Source organism: Palaemon carinicauda, chromosome 4, assembly GCF_036898095.1.
Source record: "Palaemon carinicauda isolate YSFRI2023 chromosome 4, ASM3689809v2, whole genome shotgun sequence".
In the NCBI taxonomy this organism is placed as follows: Eukaryota; Metazoa; Arthropoda; class Malacostraca; order Decapoda; family Palaemonidae; genus Palaemon; species Palaemon carinicauda.
The window spans coordinates 42295266-42319836 of record NC_090728.1 but is presented as its reverse complement, the minus strand read 5'-3'; the positions used below and the strand labels follow the sequence as shown (position 1 = coordinate 42319836).

The window sequence follows — 24571 nt, the reverse complement described above, 5'->3', positions numbered from 1 at the left end:
AAGAGTTGACCATAACTCGTCACTTAGTAATAAATCTTATATTTCACTTTGTAAACATGTGTATGTATGGAACAAAGTTGGTGAACTGTTATGAAAAATGTTATTATGGAAAAGATATTACATCGTTAAAACAATCGTGCTGCAATAATATTTCAGGAAAAAAGAAAAAAAAAAAAAACTACGTTAATGTAGACCGCATCCCTCTGAACACCGTGACTCCAGGAACTGAGTGGGAAAGAGGGCGTCAAGAGGGAAAATAATTTAAGTTTAGTCCTGTTGTCTACTGAAAACAATTTATGCATTTGGGTTATGAATTCAAAGTTATTATTTAATTTTGCTTATGTCGCTTTGTGTATACAGTATAACGCAAATGTTAGAGAGAGTCGTGGTTTCGAAACTTGCAATAAATCATTACAAGCCAAATCTCATGTTATAGTCAACGTTGCCTATACAGTATAGGTCTAATCTCTCTTGGGGTTTATTCAAGGAGAAAAAATAATGATGAATAAATAAGTAAATAAGCCAGGTGATGGGTTATAATCGCTATTAAAACTATAATTAATTGTAACTCTATTTAATTTTACTTTACAAACGGAAGTCTATAATAGGGTCAGACATATCGACCCACAGCTATAATATGCAGATTCTACAATAATAATAATAATAATAATGCTCTGTAGTCATGGCTTTATAACATACTAGGGCATGGGGATACGTCAGGTAGCAACAATAAAGATTTGCATCAAATCTTGTAACTTATAAAGGGTGTCTATCTGGCCATAAAGTATGATTTGTGAAATTTCTCCACAGTCTCTGTGTAATATACTGTACTTTATTTATTTCTAGGCCTATAGACTTAATAAGAATTATAAAATCAGAAGTGCGAACTTCCAGTCACATATAACAGTAAGGCGAGGAGAGGCAAACTGAGCATTTAAACCTTCACAAGTTGGGTCTAACGGAATCCTAAGTATATCTCAAAGGACGAAACTTCCTAAAGACGTTAATGAACCAAGTAATAGATAATGATAATGACAATTTTATGTTTTAAAAGGTGTCATAATTTTCTAGGTATAATGTGCTTAGGCAAACACTGTATATATATATATATATATATATATATATATATATATATATATATATATGTGTGTGTGTGTGTGTACGTATATATATAATATGAAAATTTAAGTTATTTATTCATTCAGGTATTAATGTCCAGCAATCTATTGCTTAACTATATATATATATATATATATATATATATATATATATATATATATATATATATATATATCATATATATATATATATATATATATATATATATATATATATATATATATATATATATATATATCCAGATGCGTCGACTATGTCGAGAATTAGAAAAAGTTGGAACCACTAGATTATAATTATGTTCTCATTTCATCTGGGCTTCCATCCACATGTACATATTCTAACAAATCCCAATCAAAGTTTCTTTCCAATAAAGGAAGATTAAAAATTCTATCTATAAATGGCAACAAGGATAAACCTGCTCTAAATAAAAGCAAATTTCAGGAGGAAATGGAGAGATGAAATTTGTGACCTGTGCAAAGAAAGTAATACAGAAGATCATGGAACGTGGAGAGAATGAGATACAGGAGTGGATGTGTCGTATAATTGCAGAAGACGGCCGTGAAAAACAAGTAATGGTTGGAAAAGCATAATAGGTTGCCACAGCTGATTGCATCACAACCGTATTCAGGGTAAGATGAAATAATAAAATTACTCTCAAGGAAAGACAGTTGTTTATGGTCAAAAATAACAATAAAGTCTTGAAAATAGGCCTTAGACCATTATATTTGTTATAGGCTATGAATATTGCGGAGCTTCTATTAATATTGATAATGGTCGATACCAAAAATAAATGTTAGGCAATGAAATGTCCGTGTAGTACTAGTATTAGGTGAAACTGCACGCTCAATACCCATAAAAATAATTTCATAATATATCGATATTCTAAATATCTATGTGATTTTTTAATTATAAAACCATAAATATTTAATCATATTCCGAAATTAATGTGAATTTTACTTTTATAGAATTAATACATATTCATTAGGAGATTTAATTATTTCTATATTGTATAACTAATTGTATAAGCAATTTTGTCCCTGAAATCGAGGTGATAATTTGCTTCTGTGCAAGTTGCTTGGAGTGAGAGGAGCAGCAACGAGAAGGGAGAAAAGGTAATCCCAAGTGTTTCAAGTATCTATAGACAATTTAAATACGCTAATTAAAGAATAAAATCAGTTAGATTAAAGCTAGAGATGAGGAAAACAAGGAAGAGCGCCAGAATAGAAAAAAAAAAGAATACAAAATGGCTTAACCCTGGATAGGTACGGTCCTCGGACACCCCTTTAAGGGTATACTCGGACGCGAACGACCCCGACGCCAAAAATAATTCTTGAAAAATCAGTTTTTGCAGTAACCTCCTTTTTTCTTTTGCCAAAAAAAACTTCAATGAATGCGTAAAACAACTGTAAAGATAAATACTACTCATCTGCAGAAAAACTATTTATTATAAATATTTTAAAAAATTAAGTAGAAAAAAAAAGACCTGACATAAAAATTCATAAAAAAAAAGTTTATACATATATACACAAATCCTTTTAGGAATTGATTCTTGAATGTTTAGGACACATCTTGATGTATTTTGGATGAAGTCAGACCCATGGAGGTGAAGATCTGAAATGAGAAAAAAAGGGTAACTTTTTTTGGCCAAAAAAAATTGTCCAAATTTCATGAATTTTTTTGGGTACCCAAATGAAATAGGAAGGGGCTAATTTTTTTAGGGAATAAACATATGTTATCCTAAAATAGAAATATGTAAAAAAATCTTCATTATTTTGTAAATTACATTTATATCAGGGGCCATATCTAAAGGTAATTTTTTGAGTACTTGGAAATTTCGTAAAAAAATACATATATTTAATATATAATATGATATTTATGCAGGTAAAAATATACCAAAATATCACAAATTCTATAGGGAACATGAATATATATAGATAGGGCAGCTTACGCTTCGGATATGTCCACAAAATGGCCGCCAACCACACTGACTCAGACTCCCTAATCTCCCACTTGAAATGTAGGAAGGGTATGTCAATTTCAAGGTGTTATTTACTAATCTAATTATTATTGGATATGCATAAAAATTGTATGGTGGGTTGCTGGATAATTGTCGATTATTTTACGACTATAAAATTAAAATTCTGACCCAAAAAATTTTTTTTGAAGGGAAATAAAATCGAAAAAAAAAATGTAAAACAATATTTTAGCTAAAAAAATGTGATGATATTCAATCAAAAAAAAAGTAAACAAAATTTTCCGACAAATAAACATCTAGAGGAATCATTACTCTGTTATAGTTCCTTAGTACGTAGTAATTTTGAAAGAATTGGGAAAAAACGAAAAAATGGCAATCACCGGAAAATCGAACACATACCTATATATACGCCATATCTGGCTAAAAAAAAGATAGGCATGGGTAGCCAGATCATCTAGAAACACTTTCCAACACTATAAAAATATAAGTTTTGCGACACTACTTGCCAATTCCTTACGGTAACATGACTAAGCAAAAAAATGCAAAATAAATAAAAAGGGGCACTCGTGGAAAAATGGCCATTCTAATATACGGCATTTCAGAAAAAAAAAAATTTCAGCCACGTGCTAGGCAAACCATCAAGGCATATTTTCCGACAATAAACATATCAATGAAATATTACTCTGTGATAGTTCCTTAGTACGTAGTAATTTTGAAAGAAATGGGAAAAAACGAAAAAATGGCAATCACAGGAAAATCGAACACATACTTATATATACGCCATATCTGGCTAAAAAAAAAATAGGCATGGGTAGCCAGATCATCTAGAAACACTTTCCAACACTATAAAAATATAAGTTTTGCGACACTACTTGCCAATTCCTTACGGTAACATGACTAAGCAAAAAAATGCAAAACAAATAAAAAGGGGCACTCGCGGAAAAATGCCCAACATTCTAATATACGGCATCTCAGATATAAAAAAAAAAGACATGCACGTGTTAGCCCAACCATCAACGCACACTTTCTAACACATAAACATGAAAAAAAAAATCAATAATATACGGCAATTCCTTACTACGTAGTAAATTTTTACAAATATTGAAAAAAAACAGAAATTGGCAACCGCAGTTAAATACCCAATATACCAATAACTACGTCGTATCTGACAAAAACAAAATCACGCATGGGTAGCCAGATCATCTAGACACACTTTCCAACATTAAAAAAACAAAAGTTTTACGACACTATTTCGCAATATCTTACGGAAAAATGACTTGGCAAAAAAATTTAAAAAAAATTAAAAAGGGACACTCGCGGTAAAATGCCCGACATTCTAATATACGACATCTCAGATAAAAAAAAAAGACATGCACGTGTTAGCCCAACCATCAAGGCACACTTTCTAACACATAAACATGAAAAAAAAATGAATAATATACGGCAATTCCTTACTACGTAGTAATTTTTACAAATATTGAAAAAAAAAAACAGAAATTGGTAACCGCAGTTAAATACCCAATATACCAATAACTACGTCGTATCTGACAAAAACAAAGTCATGCATGGGTAGCCAGATCATCTAGACACACTTTCCAACACTAAACAAGCAAAAGTTTTACGAAACTATTTGGCAATATCTTACGGAAAAATGACTTGGCAAAAAAATGAAAAAAAATGAAAAAGGGGCACTCGCGGTAAAATGGTCCTCGTGGTGATGAACGACATTTTAACTAAAAAAAAAAACATGCACATGGTAGCCAAACAATCCACCAAGACTTTCCACAACTGATAACCTATACAAGTTGCACCATTCTACGACAATTTCATAATACGTAATAACTTTGATAATTATGCAAACTACCTCAGAAGGGTAAACTCGGACGCGAACGACCCCGACGCGTCTCAGAAATCGGGGAAGGAGTACAGCTACAGCAATGCACATCTGGACACTACTAGAGCGTGTAGGGGAGACACCTCCTGCAGGTCGATCACCCACAAATTCAGTCACAGGGGTGAGTCACGTGAGAAAAACCTGTTTTTTTTTTACGCTCGGGGTCGCAAACGACCCACCGTACCTATCCAGGGTTGGCTTAATATGCGAGTTTTTGTACAACAGCCAGTTAACCGTCAACTGCCTAAACGTATTCGTAGGACCGAGTCTTTTTTTGCCACCTTTTTAGGTTGAAGAAGATTCTTCAAATGCGGCAATATCAAAGCATAAAAGCCTCATCATGTTTTCCTTTTAAATGTTTTCAACTCTTTTGGGCCATCGATTAAGCTACATCGACGAGATTTCAATTTTGATTTTTCACTTTTTCTGTCCTTATTATTATCATTATTTCCAATGGAATTGTAGCTTAGCAAATAATAATAATAATAATAATAATAATAATAAATGAGATTGTAGCCGATTAAGTAAAGATAGAAAAGCAATACCACCCCCACTAGAGCCTCCTCAACCATCACGGAATCAATGATCCTCCTTTATCAAACATAAAACCTTTACTTAACCTAGATCTATAGACCTTAATAAACACCTTGACTTTATCAATGAGCTACGAAAAATGACTCAAATTATGATGAAAGAAAGTCATTGTGAAGTGATGGCCGTTTCATTCGTGGCATCAAAGTCACGGAAGGATAAGATGCCATTTTTCTTTTAGTCTCTGACAAAATAATTATATCTCCTAAAGACAGAATATTTTAATTTATATTTGCTGCATAGTAAGTTTTCGTTTAGGCAAAAGCATTTTCTCTCTCTCTCTCTCTCTCTCTCTCTCTCTCTCTCTCTCTCTCTCTCTCTCTCTCTCAATGTCATAAATATAAAAGAATATACTAATTAAGGACAGTTCTCTTTATCTCTCTTTCCCCGAATAAGAAAAAAGGCGATAATGAAAGGAGTAGTTTTTAAAAGAAATACCATTCGAACATCCGGGAAAGAGAAAAACGGAGTCATGGCAATATGTTTTAAACGTTGCATTGTAGGCCTATCTGACATTAGTGCTCCTGCATCAATATGTTTTAAACGTTGCATTGTAGACCTATTTTACATTACAGCTTCTGTAACTACATGTTATAAGCATTGCATAGTAGACCTATATGACATTACAGCTTCTGCATCAATAGTGTGTTGCATTGTAGGCCTACCTGACATTACAGTCGGCAGGTACACCGTTGCTTTTGTGCAGGTATTCTAAAATCCAGTATTTATATTCCTCATGCGTTTCTTCAGTAGCAGCATATAAGATCTATTTTAGTGTACAAACGATTATGCAATTTCCCCTTAATTTAGACAATTTCAGATTCTGAGAAAAAAATAATTAAATAAGAGAAACTAATTTAGTGAAGTTACTATTCAGGAACTAAAGTGACGAGTTTTAATATCTTATATATTTTAAAGAGTTTGAATTAAAATTCATTATATATATCATCATCATCTCCTTCTACGCCCATTGACGCTGAGGACCCCGGTTACATTTCACCAGTCGTCTCTATCTTGAGCTTTTAAATCAATACTTCTTCATTAGTCATCTCCAACATCACACTTCACATTCTGTAAAATGGAAGTTTCCAAAGAATTGTATCAAACATGGTCTACTGATATTGTTTGTTCTTTACACATTCATAATTACGAACAAACAACAGTTAGTGAAATCTTGGAAATTATTTGTGACTGTTCAATGGATATTCTGGGTTGGATATTCAAGTTAAGGAATGGAAATATTTATAGGCCTAACAAATATGGAGTATTGCAGTTGGAGGTGAAAAGGCTTTTATCTTTAAAGCATATCTCAGTGACACAGTGTTCAGACTAAATTCCCGACCCCTGAAAGGTTGACATGTTATTTTTCTAGCGGATAATAATATGTTTTAATCGCTTTATAATTCTTGCAACACATCAGAGAACCCGCTGCTTCCTAATAAACTATTGCTGAGCCATAATTGAAAACAAGGTTCCTGACAGATATACTCTCATTGCAAAGCATCGACTCTAGAAGAGTTTAGCTATTCAAGTAACTGTCCGCTTCTTTCGACCTCATTATCCCCATTGTATAACAAGGTCGACCGCTCGAGTCAACTCTCGCCATCTATTTACTTGATTTTCCTCTTTTGTATAGTACATTAACACAAAATTTTAATCATGATTTTATAAATAAACTACTTTTTTGGAATCATCTTTAAATAGAAATAGTGTTATTCAGTTTTGTTCTTTAAAAGTTAAGAAAGTCATATTGTGTTGACTCGAAAATTAAGTAAAGGAAAAATGTGCTTTATCCAGAGAGGAATCTGACAGTACCCAATAACTTTCGCAATAGTATCAGCGGCTGCCTACCCTCTGCTATAAAACTACTGATTTATTTGCTAAAAAAAAAATATCTAAAATTCATACATAGCTATAATGATAATTATTATGAAAGGGAACTAGATTCTTAATTATTAACCTTTATAAGAAATTATGAATTTATCAACAAATCTATAAACTTTGCATAAAATGTTTGAGTCTTCTTAAATAGAGAATATTTTCCGATGAGTAATGGCAGTGATTTCTGTATCGTCCTGGATAACCTAAAGTAAAGAGACTCGGGTTTTCCGAGAGTCCTGGGTCGGGTCAAGCCCTAAGAAATCGACTCCGTTGAGGATCCTTCCTCTTGGGTGTCTTCTGATTCAGGACTACCTCTCGGTTTGGGGTTCCGAGACAGGCAGGATAGAAAGAGAGTATCCTGTCACTGACGTCCCCCGGTTATCCAGCAAAACAGCAACAGGCTTTCTTTGGTCTGGTGTTGAATTCTCCTCTCTCTCTCTCTCTCTCTCTCTCTCTCTCTCTCTCTCTCTCTCTCTCTCTCTCTCTCTCTCTCTCTCTTCATTAACTCTTTCTTATCCTTTTCCTTCTTCTCTTCCTCTACTAATAAAGGGCACGAGGTGGGGGGGGGGGGGATTCCCGTCTACAGTATGCAGCCAGACTGTTGCTATTTATTTATTATTGCATTGGCTGCGTTGAACATAACTTGTCACTTAGTAATAAATATTTTATTTCACTTTGTAAACATGTGTATGTATGCAACAAAGTTGCTCAACTGTTATGAAAAATTTTATCATCGAAAAATTATTAGATCGTTAAAACAATTGAGCTATAATAATATTTCAGAAAAAAAAAGTAATACATTAATGAAGCACGAATCCCTCTGAACACCTTGATTCCGTGAGACTATTCTTGGAACTGTGCCTGTAGATAGTCGGAGTGGGAAAGAGGGCTTCAAGAGGGAAAATAATCTAAGCTTAGTCCTGTTGTCTAATAATAATAACCATCTATGCATTTGGGTTATCAATTCAAAGTTATTATTTGATTTTGATTATGTCGTTTTGTGTATGAAGCAAAAGGTAGTTAGGGTCGTGGTTTCGAAACTTGCAATAAATTATTTCAAGCCAAAGCTTAGGTAATAGTCAACGCTGCCTATATAGGTCTAATTTCTTGAGGAGTATATTAAGGGAGAAGTAATAATGATAAATGAATAAGTAAATAAGCGAAGTGGTGTGTTATCTTCGGTACCAGAAATACAATTAAATCTACCTATATTATTTAACTTTAATTTACGAACAGAAATCTATAATAGGGTTAGACATATTCCCCCACACCTATAATGGGCAGATTCTACAATAGCAACGTATCTCGAATAACAACAACAACAACAACAACAACAACAACAACAATAATAATAATAATAATAATAATAATAATAATAATAATATGGTTCTGCCGTCTTGTCTTTATAACATACTAGGGTATGGCTATATATGTCAGGTAGCAACAATAAATATTTGCATCAAATCTTGTCATTTATGAAAGGTGTCTATCTGGGCATAAAGTTACGATTTGTGAAATTTCTCCACAGTCTCTTCTTCATTTTAATTCTAGGCCTATAGGCTTCATAAGAATGATAAAATCAGAAGTGCGAACTTTAAGTCACATATAACAGTAAGGCGAGGAGGGACAAACTGAGCATTTAAACCTTCACAAGTTGGTCTAACTAAATCCTCAGTAAATCTCAAAAGACGAAACTGTCTAAAGACATTAAAAAACCAGGTAATAAATAATTTCATTTTTCAAATGACGCCATTATTTTTTTATGTATAATATGGTTAGGCAAACTATATATATATATATATATATATATATATATGTATATATATATATATATATATATATATATATATATATATATATATATGGGTAGTAGGTTGGCCAGGGCACCAGCCGCCCGTTGAGATACTACCGCTTGAGAGTTATGGAGTCCTTTGACTGGCCAGACAGTATTACATTGGATCCTTCTCTCTGGTTACGGTTCATTTTCCCTTTGCCCACACAGACACCGAATAGTCTGGCCTATTCTTTACAGATTCTCCCCTGACCTCATACACCTGACAACACTGAGATTACCAAACAATTCTTCTTCAGCCAAAGGGTTAAATACTGCAATGTAATTGTTCAGTGGCTACTTTCCTCTTGGTAGGGGTAGAAGAGACTCTTTAGCTATGGTAAGCAGCTCTTCTAGGAGAAAGACACTCCAAAATCAAACCATTGTTCTCTATTCTTGGGTAGTGCCATAGCCTCAGTACCATGTTCTTCCACTGTCTTGGGTTAGAGTTCTCTTGCTTGAGGGTACAATTGGTCACACTGTTCTATCTAGTTTCTCTTCCTCTTGTTTTGTTAAAGTTTTTATAGTTTAAATAGGAAATATTTATTTCAGTGTTGTTACTATTCTTACTTTTCCTTGTTTCCTTTCCTCACTGGGCTAATTTCCCTGTTGGGCCCCTGGTCTTATAGCATCCTGCTTTTCCAACTAGGGTTGTAGCTTAGCAGTTAATAATAATAATAATAATAATAATAATATATGCCTCCTGTGGCCGCGGGGGCATAAAAACAATTAGAATAGCGCCAACGTTATCCCTGCGTGTCGTAAGAGGCGACTAAAAGGGACGGGACGAGGTGGCTGGGAACCCCCTCTCCTGTATCTTCATCCTGCGAGACATCGACAAAGAGATGGAGCTGGGGGGAGAGTGACTGCTCTCCGCATTCTAGTTTTGGGGTATTTGAATGTGCGTGGATGTAGTACGATGGAGAGTAAAAGATGTGAAATTGGAAGTATGTTTAGGAATAGAAGGATGGATGTATTGGCCTTGTGTGAGACGAAGATAAAAGGAAAGGGTGAAATGATGTTTGGTGAAATGTCTGGTAGAGTGTCTGGGATTGAAAGGGGAAGAGCGAGAGAGGGTGTGGCTTTATTGCTGAGTGAATGGATGACAGGTAAAGTAGTGGAATGGAAGGAGATATCATCTAGGTTAATGTGGGTAAGGGTTAGGTTGGGTAGGGAATGTTGGGCGTTTGTCAGTGCGTATGGGCCAGGTAGTGAGAAAAGTGAAGAAGAGTGGAATGAGTTCTGGAATGAATTAACTAGGTGTGTAGAAGGACTGGGTAGAAGGAATAATGTAGTTGTCATGGGTGACTTAAATGCTAGAGTGGGCGCTGGAGAGGTAGAAGGTGTCATTGGGAAGTATGGCGTATCAGGTGAAAATGAGAGAGGTGAGAGACTGGTAGATATGTGTGTTGAGCAAGAGAGGGTGATAAGTAATAGCTTTTTCAAAAAGAAAGATAAAAATAAGTATACATGGGTAAGAGTGGCAAATGGAAGAGCAGTAGAAAGGGCATTAATGGATTATGTGTTGATAACTAAAAGAATGTTCGGAAGATTGAAAGACGTGCACGTGTTTAGGGGTACGACTAACGGTATGTCTGATCATTTTTTGGTGAAAAGAAAATTAGTTGTAGTAAAAGAGTGGGGGAATAGAGTAGGTGGATGTAAAAGGGAGCTAGTGAGGGTTGAAGAGCTAATAAAACCAGGGGTAAAAAGTAAATATCAGGAAAGGTTGAAAATGACATATGACAAAGTGAAAATAAGAGAAACTGGCAATTTAGAGGAGGATTTTGTTGGGATTGCAAATGATGTGTGTGGCAAGAAGGTTGTTGGAGGCAGCATGAAGAAGGGCAGTGAATGGTGGAATGAAGGAGTGAAGGTAAAAGTGAAAGAGAAAAAGAGGGCTTTTGAAGAATGGCTGCAGAGTAATAGTATAGAGAAGTATGAAAAATATAAAGAGCAAAATGTGGAAGTAAAGCGCAAGGTACTTGAGGCAAAGAGGGCAGCTGACCTGAGGTGGGGTCAGGGATTGGGTCATTCATATGAAGAGAATAAGAAGTTTTGGAAAGAAGTGAAGAGAGTAAGGAAGGCTGGCTCAAGAATTGAAGAGACAGTGAAAGATGGAAATGGAAGGTTGTTAAAAGGAGAGGAGGCAAGGAAAAGATGGGCGGAATATTTTGAAAGTTTACTTAATGTTAAGGATAATAGGGAGGCAGATATAATTGCTGTTGTAGGTGTTGAGGTGCCAGTGATGGGAGATGAGAATGAGAGAGAGATTACAATAGATGAAGTGAGGAGAGCACTAGATGAAACGAGAGTAGGAAAAGCGTCTGGTATGGATGGTGTGAGAGCCGAGATGTTGAAGGAAGGGGGTGTGACTGTACTTGAATGGTTGGTGAGATTGTTTAATATGTGTTTTGTGTTGTCAATGGTACCAGTAGATTGGGTTTGTGCATGTATTGTACCACTATATAAGAGTAAGGGAGATGTGCATGAGTGTTGTAATTCAAGAGGTATTAGTTTGTTAAGCGTAGTTGGAAAAGTGTATGGTAGAGTAATGATTAATAGGATCAAGGATAAAACAGAGAATGCAATCTTAGAAGTACAGGGTGGTTTTAGAAGAGGTAGGGGTTGTATGAATCAGATTTTTACAGTAAGGCAGATATGCGAGAAATATATAACAAAAGGTAAGGAGGTGTATGATGCGTTTATGGATCTGGAGAAAGAGTATGATAGAGTTAATAGGGAGGCAATGTGGAATGTGATGAGGTTATATGGAGTTAGTGGAAGGTTGTTGCAAGCAGTGAAGAGTTTCTACAAAGGTAGTAAAGCATGTGTTAGGATAGGAAATGAAGTGAGTGATTGGTTTCCCGTGAGAGTGTGGCTGAGACAGGGATGTGTGATGTCGCCGTGGTTGTTTAACTTGTATGTTGATGGAGTGGTGAGAGAGGTGAATGCTCGAGTGCTTGGACGAGGATTAAAACTGGTAGACGAGAATGACCATGAATGGGAGGTAAATCAGTTGTTGTTTGCAGATAATACTGTACTAGTTGCAGACACAGAAGAGAAGCTTGGCCGATTAGTGACAGAATTTGGAAGGGTGTGTGAGAGAAGAAAGTTGAGAGTTAATGTGGGTAAGAGTAAGGTTATGAGATGTACGAGAAGGGAAGGTGGTGCAAGGTTGAATGTCATGTTGAATGGAATGTTACTTGAGGAGGTGGATCAGTTTAAGTACTTGGGGTCTGTTGTTGCATCAAATGGTGGAGTGGAAGCAGATGTACGTCAGAGAGTGAATGAAGGTTGCAAAGTGTTGGGGGCAGTTAAGGGAGTAGTAAAAAATAGAGGGTTGGGCATGAATGTAAAAAGAGTTCTATATGAGAAAGTGATTATACCAACTGTGATGTATGGATCGGAGTTGTGGGGAATGAAAGTGATGGAGAGACATAAATTGAATGCGTTTGAGATGAAGTGTCTAAGGAGTATGGCTGGTGTATGTCAAGTAGATAGGGTTAGGAACAAAGTGGTGAGAGTGAGAACGGGTGTAAGAAATGAGTTAGCAGCTAGAGTGGATATGAATGTGTTGAGGTGGTTTAGCCATGTTGAGAGAATGGAAAATGGCTGTCTGCTAAAGAAGGTGATGAATGCAAGAGTTGATGGGAGAAGTACAAGAGGAAGGCCAAGGTTTGGGTGGATGGATGGAGTGAAGGAAGCTCTGGGTGATAGGATGATAGATGTAAGAGAGGCAAGAGAACATGCTAGAAATAGGAATGAATGGCGAGCGATTGTGACGCAGTTCCGGTAGGCCCTGCTGCTTCCTCCGATGCCTTATATGACCGCAGAGGTAGCAGCAGTAGGGGATTCAGCTTTACGAAGCTTCATTGGTGGTGGATAACGGGGGAGGGTGGGCTGTGGCACCCTAGCAGTACCAACTGAACTCGGTTGAGTCCCTTGTTAGGCTGGGAGGAACGTAGAGAGTAGAGGTCCCCTTTTTTGTTTTTGTTTCATTTGTTGATGTCGGCTACCCCCCAAAATTGGGGGAAGTGCCTTGGTATATATATGTATGTATGTGTATGTGTATATGTACTGTGTATATAAATATATATATATATATATATATATATATATATATATATATTTATATATATACATATATATGCTAATTTATATTTATATATGTATATATATAATGTGTATATATATATATATATATACATATATATATATATATATATATATATATATATATATATATATATTAGTATATGTGACATTATCCTGGTAATAATGTCAGGCAATCTATTGCTTGACACTATATATACTGTATATATATATATATATATATATATATATATATATATATATATATATATATATATATGTGTATATATATATATATCTATAAGTGCATATATATACATATTCATATAAGTGCACATATACAGTATATATATATATATATATATATATATATATATATATATATAAGTGCACACACATATATAATATATATATATGTATATGTATACACATTTATATAAGTGCACACACATAATATATACATATATATATATATATATATATATATATATATAGATATAGATAGATAGATAGATAGATATTTATATGTGCACACACACCTATATATATATATATATATATATATATATATATATATATGTATATATATATATATATATGTATATATGTAATCATAAAGAGTCGACTCTGTCGAGAATTAGAAAAGATTAGAACCACTAGATAACATGCTCTCATTTCATGTAGGCTTCCATCCCAATGCGCACATACTGACAAATAGCCCAACCAAAGTTTCTTTCCAATATAGGTACTTTCAAATTTATCTCTAATTATGAGAGCAAAGGTAAAGTTGCTCAAAATAAACTTGCAGGGATGATGTTTCTGACCTGTGCAATGAAAGTAATACAGAACATTTTGGAACATGAAGAGAACTTCAAAAGACGGTCAAGATTCAAGGATATGGTTCAAAGTTAGAGCAAATGTTTTTATGTTGACCAGGATGACATGAGTTTTTATAGATTATATATGACATATCTGTTTTTGACGTTGTTAATAGTTTAATAGTATATATGTTTTGACGTTGTTACCATTTTTAGAATGATTTATTGTTAATTAATTCTCATCATTTATTCATTCCCTTTCCTCACTGGGCTATTTTCCCTACTGGAGCCCTTAGGCTTATAGCATCTTGCTTTTCCAACTAGGGTTGTAGCTTGGCTAATAATAATAATAATAATAATAATAATAATAATAATAATAATAATAATAAAGCATAAAAGGTTATCATAACTAATTTCAGGGTTAAATGGAATAATAAAATTACTCTTAAACCTACATCATGAAATACAATTGTTTATGGTCAAAGAACGCAATGAAGTCTTGGAAAGAGGTCCAAGACCACTATAATTGTTTTAGGCTATGCATAAAATGTAGCTTTTATTAAAAATGATGATGGTTGATACCAAAAATAACAGACATAAACATATTTGCTGTAAACCCTGTGCAATGAAAACTAGACACAAAATACCTATTAAAATAATTTCATAATATATCGATATTGGAAAATTCTATGTGATTTTTTAATTATAAAACCATCAAAATTTTATTTATATTCAGAAATTTATGTGAATGATACGTTTGTAGAAATAACATATAATTATTGGGTGATTTTATTATTCACATATGGGATAACTAATTGTATAAGCAATTTTGTCCCTGAAATCAGGAGGTAATTTGCTTCTGTGCAAGTTACTCTGAGTGAGAGGAGCAGCAACAAGAAAAGAGCAGAGGTAATCCCAAGTGTTTCAAGAATCTATAGACAATTTAAATATGCTAATTAAAGAATAAAAACAGTTAGATGAAAGCCACAGATAAGGAAACAAGACAGAGCGCCAAAATAGAAAGAAAGATTAGAAAATAGCTTACAACATTCAGTTAAGCGTCAGCTGCCTGACATAAAGTAGGACTGTTTTGCCACATCGTTCGGTTGAAGAAGATTCTTCAATTGCTCCTATATTAAAGCATAAAAACCTCGTCATGTTTTCCTTTTAAATATTTTCAACTCTTCTGGGTCAAGGATTAGGCTACGTCGACGAGATTTCAATTTTGTTTTTTCACTTTTTCCGTCATTATTACTATAATTATTTCCAACAGGGGTTGCAGCAGATTAAGTGAGGATAGAAAAGCAAAAGCACCACCTAGAGCCTCCTCAACCATCACGGAACCAATTAACCTCCTTTATCAAACATAAAAGCTTTACTTACCAAGATCTTTAGACCTTGATCAAGACCTTGGCATTATAAATGAGCTACGTGAAATGACCCAAATTATGAAGAAAGAAAGTCAGTGTTAAGAGATGGCGGTTGCCTTCGTGGCGTCAAATTCCCGGACGGACGAGACGCCATTTTTCTTTTAGTCTCAGTCAAAATAATCATATCTCCTTTTGGCATATTATCTTAATTTACAATTGCTGCATAGTAAGTTTTCATTTAGGTGAAGGCATGCTCTCTCTCTCTCTCTCTCTCTCTCTCTCTCTCTCTCTCTCTCAATGTCATAAACATAAAAGAATATATTGATTAAGGACAGTTCTCTTTACCTCTCTTTCCCAAAATAAGAAAAAAGGCAATAATGAAAGGAGTAATTTTTAAAAGAAATACCATTCGAACATCCGAGGAAAAAGAGAAAACGGAGTCATGGCTTCTAAAATACATCGATATGTTTTAAACGTTGCATTGTAGGCCTACCTGACATTACAGTCAGCAGGAACATCGTTGCTTTTGTGCATTATTGAAGCTCTTCTTTGGTGTGAGCAATGATAATGATGTCATCAACAAATCTTAGGTGACTTAGATATTCTCCATCTATTTTTATTCCTTTTTCTTGCCAGTTGAGTTGTCGGAAAGCTCTCTCCAGGCAGGCAGTAAACAGTTTGGGTGAGCTTGTGTCACCTTGTCTGACTCCTCTCTTGAGTTGGAATGGTTCAGAGTCCTTGTGGAGGCGAATAAATGATGTTGCATGGTCATAGATGAGACAGAGTACATTAATGTACACTGAGTCAACTCCCTGTTCTTCCAGCGCTGACATGACCTCCTCAGTTTCAACAGAGTCAAATGCTTTGGTGTAATCAGCAAGTGCTACTACTAGTGGTATCTTATATTCATTTGTTTTCTCAATGATTTGGTTTACTGTTTGTAGATGGTCAATTGTGGAGTAGCCTCTTCTAAAGCCCGCTGTTCCCTTGGCTAATTTTCATCAAGCTTTCCTACAATTCGGTTGGTGATAACTTTGGTGAAAATTTTATAAATAACATTAAGGAGGCTGATTGGCCGTTGGTTGTTCATGTCCCTGGGGTCGCCTTTTTTGTAGAGTAGAATGAGGATAGCTTTATTTCACTCTTCTTCAGACATTCATTGAATAGTCGCACCAGTCTGACGTGGATTGGCTCATCAGCATCTGCTATTAGGTCTAACGTGATGTTATCTGGTCCAGGTGTTTTCCCCTTCTTCATTTGCTTGACAGCTAGTCGCACCTCGCCTGCTGTGATCTCTGGAAAGTGATGAGATAGGTGTTGATTTGCTCTTTCATGAAGATGGTAACGAGGTCTTTCTGAGCAGTAAAGCTTTTGGTAGTACTCTCTTGCTCGCTTAGCTATTCCATCACGGTTGGTTGTAAGGGATCCGTCTTCTTCTAGCACCTCAGTGAATTGCAGCTTCCCTTGGCCGAGTTTTCTTTTTGCTGTTTTAAACCCTCTGCCTTGTTTGATGACATCTTCAATTATTTTTGTCGTTCTATTGCGAAGATCTTCTCGTTGCTTTTTCTGTATAGTTTTGCTTCAATTTTCTCCAGCACTGTTGATGAGGGCTTGAGATTTCTCTGTTTTTTTATGAGGTTCTTTGTGTCTTCCGAGAATTTGCTGTTGTCAGAGGGTTTTGTGTCCTGGAACTTCTTTGCTACTTCTTTCAGGGGATAATGATGTTATTATTCAAGTTTTCAAGATCAGTTTCATTATTGTTTTGGTCTTTTAAATTTTCAAGAATCTCGTAGCGGTTTTTTAACTCTATACGAAATGTAGATTTGAGAGTTTCAGGTATTTTGATATGTTCTGGTCTTAAGAATAGCTTTTGTCCTTCTCGTTTGGTGTTGATTTGGACTTTACATCTTATCATCCTGTGATCACTGCCTACATTGACTTGGTTCAGGACATCAACATTTTTAACTATTATGTTTGTCTACCAGTATGTAGTCTATTTCATTACGTGTTTCATGGTTTGGGCTTCGCCATGTCCATCTCTTGTTTTCACTCTTTTGAAAGAATGTGTTCATGATCTTGAAGTTATGTGCTACACCAAAATTTATCAAGTCATCTCCCCTTTCATTTCACTCCCCATATCCAAATTTGCCAACGCAATCCTCATTCCCTTTTCCAATTTTAGCATTGAAATCCCCCATTATGATGTTGTAATGGGCTTTTTTGTTGTTTAGAGTGGTATATAGGTCATCATAAAAGTTATCCAGTTCCTCTTGGGATGACAATGATGTGGGAGCATATACCTGTATGATAGTTAGTCTGTACCGCTTTGAAATTCCAAGAGTGACACTAGCAACTCTGTCTGATGTGGCTGTGAACTTCTCAATGTTGCTGTGTGAGATTTTGTTTATGAGAAATCCAACACCATTTTGCTTGCTTTCCTTGCCACTGTTATAAAGTAAGTGTCCGCTTTTAAGCATTTGGATTTTCTCACCTGGTCTTCTCATCCCGGAGATTCCGATAATATCCCAATTGATGTTCAAAATCTCTGTTTCTAGGCTACTCAGGTGTATCTCTTCAGAGAGGGTTTTTACATTGTACGTAGCAATGTTAAGCACTGTTTTAGGGTTGGATAGTCGCTTATACAGCAAGTTTGATAAGGGATTGGACAGAAAATATAGAGGGATGAAAGAAATGAGGGGACAGCATGGGAGAAAAAAAATTGACTCCGGACCGAAGGGTCATCAAAACCCTTTAGATATTGTCTACTTATAATACAGACAATATCCCCGTACGGGGATGCAAATATATATATATATATATATATATATATATATATATATATATATATATATATATATATATATATATATATATTTGTAAGTGTGACATTATTCTGGTAGTAATGTCAAACCAATCTATTGCTTGACATTATTTTTATATATATATATACATATATATATATATAAATTTATATAAATGAACATATATGTATATATATACATATATATATATATATATATATATATATATATATATATATATATATATATATATATATATATCAGAATGAGTTGACTATGTCGAGAATTGAAAAAAGATTAGAACCACTGGATTGTATGCTCTCATTTCATCTAGGCTTTAATCCACATGCACACATTCTGACAAATAGCCCAACCAAAGTTTCTTTCCAGTATAGGTACTTTCAAATTTATCTCTAATAATCAGAGCAAGGGTAAACTTGCTCAAAATAAACTTGCAAGGATGATGTTTGTAACCTGTTCAAAGAAAGTAATACAGAACATTTTGGAACATGAAGAGAACGAGACACAAGACTGGATATCTTGTACAGGTTCAGAAGACGGCAATGAAACAAGGAAATTGTTTGAAAAGCACAATAGGTTGCAATAACTGATTTCATCACAACCGAATTCGGGGTAAAATAGAATAATAAAATTGCTCTTTATCTTTCATCAAGAAACAGGTGTTTATGATCAAAGAAAACAATAAAGTCCTGGAGAAGGTCTAAGACCATTATAACAATACTAGCCTATGAATAATACGTAGCTACTATTAATAATGATAGTGGTTGATACCAAAAATAAATTACAAGGAAATAAGTCTCGAATGAGCATTGTGCGAAACTGCACACACGATCAAAAAAAAATTCATAATATATTAATATTCTAAATATCAATGCGATTTTTTTATCATAAAACCATTAAAATTTTGTTCATATTCCGAAATTGATGTGAATTAAACTTTTATAGAAATAATATATATCTATTTGGAGATTTAATTATTTCCTGATAGGATAACTAATTGTATAAGCAATTTTGTCCCTGAAATCGAGGACATAATTTGCTTTTGTGCAAGTTGCTCTGAGTGGGAGGAGCAGCAATGGGAAAGGAACAGAGGTAATCCCAAGTGTTTCAAGTATCTATAAAAAATTTAAATACGCTAATTAAAGAATAAAATCAATTAGATTAAAGCCATAGATGAGGAAAAAAGGAAGAGCGGCATGGCTAGAAAGAAAGATTAGAAAATGGCTTAATCAAGCGAGTTTGTATAACATTCAGTTAACCGTCATCTGCCCAATGTGTTTGAAAGACTGAGTCTTTTCTTGCCACCTCTTTCGGTTGAAGAAGAGTTTTCAAATGCTGCTACATCAAAGCATAAAAACCTTGCCATGTTTTCCTTTTAAAATTTTTCAACTCTTTTGACCCAAGGATTAAGGCCGATGCACACGACCCGTTTTCTTTCCGACAGGCTCGCCGTCGGTTAAGCGGCGTCTAGGTTTCTTACGTGTATTCAAATGCAACTGTTCACACGACCCGTTAGGCAGACGGCGGCCCTCGGACGTCGCCCTTCCGAGGCGGCTCGGCTTTCTTCCCAAGAAACCCTGACCGGTTTGACGGACGTTAGCCACCCGTCCCAACCAGCGGGTGGATGATGTTTTGTGTGAACGAGGACCTGTATTGTGGCCTACAACCCCGACTTTTCCTCATAGTATAGAGTCATAGAAATTAGTTAGTTTGTTGTTGACACCATGTATTAGAGGTTAATTGAACTTTTTCAAGGGTATGAGGAGATGTTTGACAGGGCAAACAAGATGTATAGAAATAATTTACATAAATAAAAGATATGAAAAATGACAGGAGAGGCATTAAATAAAACAGGTAATTTGTCGCAATTTTAATATTCTTGGCATGGTGCATAAAGGATTATGAAGTTGCATAACTTATTTTATCAACATAGTTATCAACCAACATCTTAAAGTGTCAAAATTATCGTAATTTACACGGTCCTCACGTGACAGAGTCTAAGTAAACAATGAAAACCGCGCGCTGGTAAACGGATACGGAACGACTCGTTGTGAATGTACAACATTTCGACGGCGGTTAGCCACCACCCAGCCTATCGGAAAGGAAACGGGTCGTGTGAATCGGCCTTAAGGCTACGTCAACGAGATTTCAAATTTGATTTTTCACTTTTCCTGTCATTACTATTATCATTTTTTCCAACAGGGGTTGCCGCAGATTAAGTGAGGATAGAAAAGCAAAAGCACCACCTCTAGAGCCTCCTCAACCATCACGGGACCGAAGATCCTCCTGTATCAAACATACAAGCCTTACTTGACCAAGATCTATAGACATTACTAAAGACCTTGGCTTTACCAATGAGCTACAAAAAATAACCCAAGTTATGAAGAAAGAAAGTCACTGTGCTGTGAAGTTTCCTTCGTGGCGTCAAAGTCCCGGACGGACGAGATGCCATTCTTCTTTTAGGCTCAGTCAAAATAATCATACCTCAGAAAGGCAGATTACTTTAATTTACATTTGCTGAATAGTAAGTTTTCGTTTAGGTAAAGGCATATTCTCTCTCTCTCTCTCTCTCTCTCTCTCTCTCTCTCTCTCTCTCTCTCTCTCTCTCTCTCTCTCTCTAAAGCCTTAAATTAGAATAAAGTGATCAAGGACAGTTCTCTTTACCTCTCTTACACAAAATAAGAAAAAAAGGCAATAATGAAAGGGGTAATTTTTAAAAGAAATACCATTCGAACATCCAAGGAAAGAGACAAAACGGAGTCATGGCTTCTACAATGCATCAATATGTTTTTAAACGTTGCATTGTAGGCCTCTATGATATTACAGCTTCTGCATCTATATGTTTTAAGTGTTGCATTGTAGGCATATATGACATTATAACTTCTGCATTTACATGTTTGAAGCGTTGCATATGAGAGAAAAACATCAGGAGAAACAGAAAGGATTATATATGGACTTTATTGACATGGAAAAGGCATACAATCGAGTACCACATCAGGAGCTGTGGAGATGTATGAGAGAAAAGAGAGTCACTGAGAAATACGTAAGAATCACCCAAGATATGTATGAGAGGGCACAAGCAAATGTTAAGAGCAGCACAGGCCTAACAGAAAGTTTCCCAGTAAATGTGGGACTACATCAGGGGTCTGCATTGAGCCCTTACCTATTAGATCTGATCATGGATGTAGTAACACAAGGTATTAGAGATCAGTCTTCTAAGTGTATACTTTTTGCTGATGATGTTATGCTGTGTAGCACTAGGCAAGAGGTAGTAGAAAAGAAACTGGAGGAGTGGAGAAGAAAAATGGAAAATAGAGGATTGAAGATCAGCAGGAAAACGACAGAGTATTTGAGATTGAAAAATGAGGAGAATGGGGAAGTTAGTTTAGGAGAATGGGGAAGTTAGTTTACAAGGAGAGAGATTAAAAAGAGTTGAAAAAAGTATTTAGGATCAACAGTTGAAGAGGATGGCCAGAAACATCGACCCCACATAGAAGTGGGAAAAGATGCAGACAAAGAAGAAAACAATGCGTCAACTATGTCGAAAATTACAAAAGGTTCGAACCACTAGATTATAATTATGCTCTCATTTCATCTAGGCTCCCATCCACATGTACATATTCTAACAAATAGCACAATTAAAGTTTCTTTCTAATAAAGGAACTTTCAAAATTCTTATCTATAAATGACAGCAAAGATAAACCTGCTCTAGATAAAAGCAAATTTCAGGAGGATATGGAGAGATGAAATTTGTGACCTGTGCAAAGAAAGTAATACAGAAGATTATGGAACGTGGAGAGAATGAGATATATGAGTGGATATGTCGTGTAATTGCAGAAGATGGCCGTGAAAAAGTAGTGGCTGGAAAAGCATAATTCAGGGTAAAATGAAATAATAAAATTACTCTTAAATTTCCATCAAGAAAGACAGTTGTTTATGGTAAAAAAAAAGATGACGTCATGGAGAAAGGCCTTGTACCACTGTATTTTTTATAGACTATAAGTGTTACGTAGCTTCTATTGATAATTATATTAGTTGATACCAAAAATAAATGAATTCCAACATAAAGAACATACTGACTATTGGGCGAAACTGCACGCTCAATACCCATAAAAATAATTTCATAATATATCGATATTCTGAATATCTATGTGATTTTTTAATTAAAAAACCATTAAGATTTCTATTATATTCCGAAAGTAATGTGAATTATACTTTTATAGAAATAATATGTATTTATTATTCGATTTAATTATTTCTATATGGTATAACTAATTGTATAAGCAATTTTGTCCCTAAAATCGAGGAGATAATTTGCTCATGTGCAAGTTGCTCAAAGTGAGAGGAGCAGCAACGAGAAAAGAGCAGAGGTAATCCCAAGTGTTCCAAGTATCTGTAGACAATTTAAATACGTTAATTATGGAATAAAATCAGTTAGATCAAAGCCACAGATGAGGAAATCAGGAAGAGCGTCACAACTAGACAATGACTTAGGCGAGTTTGTACAACATTCAGTTAAGCATCAACTGTCTAACGTATTCGTAGGACTGAGTCTTTCTTGCCACCTCGTTGGGTTGAAGAAGATTCTTCAAATGCGGCGATATCAAAGCATAAAAGCCTCGTCATGTTTTCCTTTTAAATGTTTTCAACTCTTTTGGACCAAGGATTAGGCTACGTCGACGAGATTTCAATTTTGATTTTTACACTTTTTGTGTCATTATTATTATCATTATTTCCAACAGGGGTTGCAGCAGATTAAGTGAGGATAGAAAAGCAAAAGCACCACCTCTAGAGCCTCCTCAACCATCACGGGACCGATGATCCTCCTGTATCAAACATAAAAGTTTTAACCAAGATCTGTAGACCTTACTAAAGACCTTAGCTTTATCAATGACCTGCGAAAAATGACCCAAGTTATGATAAAAGAAAGTCAATGAGTGGTGGCGGTTTTCGTCGTGGCGTCAAAGTCCCGGACGGACGAGATGCCATTTTTCTTTTAGTCTCAGTCAAAATAATCATATCTCCTTTTGGCATAATATCTTATTTTACAATTGCTGCATGGTAAGTTTTCATTTAGGTGAAGGCATGCTCTCTCTCTCTCTCTCTCTCTCTCTCTCTCTCTCTCTCTCTCTCTCTCTCTCTCTCAATGTCATAAATATAAAAGAATATATTGATTAATGACAGTTCTCGTTATCTCTCTTTCTCAAAATAAGAAAAAAGGCAAAAATGAAAAGAATCATTTTTAGCAGAAATACCATTCGAACATCCGAGGAAAGAGAGAAAAACAGAGTCATGGCTTCTACATCAATATTTTTTAAGCGTTGCATTGTAGGCCTATCTGATATTACAGCTTCTGCATCAATATATTTTGAACGTTACATTGTAGACCTAATTGACATTACAGATTCTGCATCTATAGGTTTTAAGCGTTGCATTGTAGGACTTTCTGACATTACAGATTTTGCATCTATAGAGCGTTGCATTATAGGCCTACCTGATATTACAATCAGCCGGAACATCGTTGCTTTTGTGCATGTATTCTAAAATCCCGCATTTATATTCCTCCTGTGTTTCTTCAGTGGTAACAAATATGATCTTTTTTAGTGTACAAACGATTACGCAATTTCTCCTAAATTTGGACAACTTCAGATTCTGAGAAAAAAAATTATGCAAGAGAAAATACTTTAGTGAAGTTACTTTTCATGAATTAAAATGACCAGTTTCAATATATTTATATTTAGAAGAGTTTGAATTGAAATTCATTATTTATATCATCATCATCTCCTCAGCCCTTTGATGCTAAGGAACCGGTTACATTTCGCCAGTCGTCTCTATCTTAAACGCTCAAATCAATATTTCTCCATTCATCGTCTCTTACTTCATACTTCACATTCTGTGAAACGGAAGTTTCCAAAGAATTGTATCAAATATGGTCTACTGATATTGTTTTAACTTTAGACCGACATAATTAAGAACAAACAGTTATAGTGAAATCTTGGATATTATTTGTGACTGTTCGATGGATTTTCTACGCTGGATATTCAAGTTAGGGAATGAAAATATTTATAGGCCTAACAAATATGAAGTATTGAAGTTGAGGGTGAAAAGTCTATTATCTTTAAAGCACATCTCAGTGACACAGTGTTCAGACAAAATTTCCCATCACTGAAAGACC

At 35.0% G+C, this 24571-nt stretch overlaps 1 protein-coding gene across 1 annotated transcript in view; it reads right to left on the bottom strand.

Annotated features, from left to right (window-relative positions):
- Positions 1-24571, bottom strand: part of LOC137639910 (gamma-glutamyl hydrolase-like) — a 601254-nt gene that overhangs the window by 329281 nt on the left and 247402 nt on the right. The gene's annotated exons all lie outside the window — the stretch shown is intronic.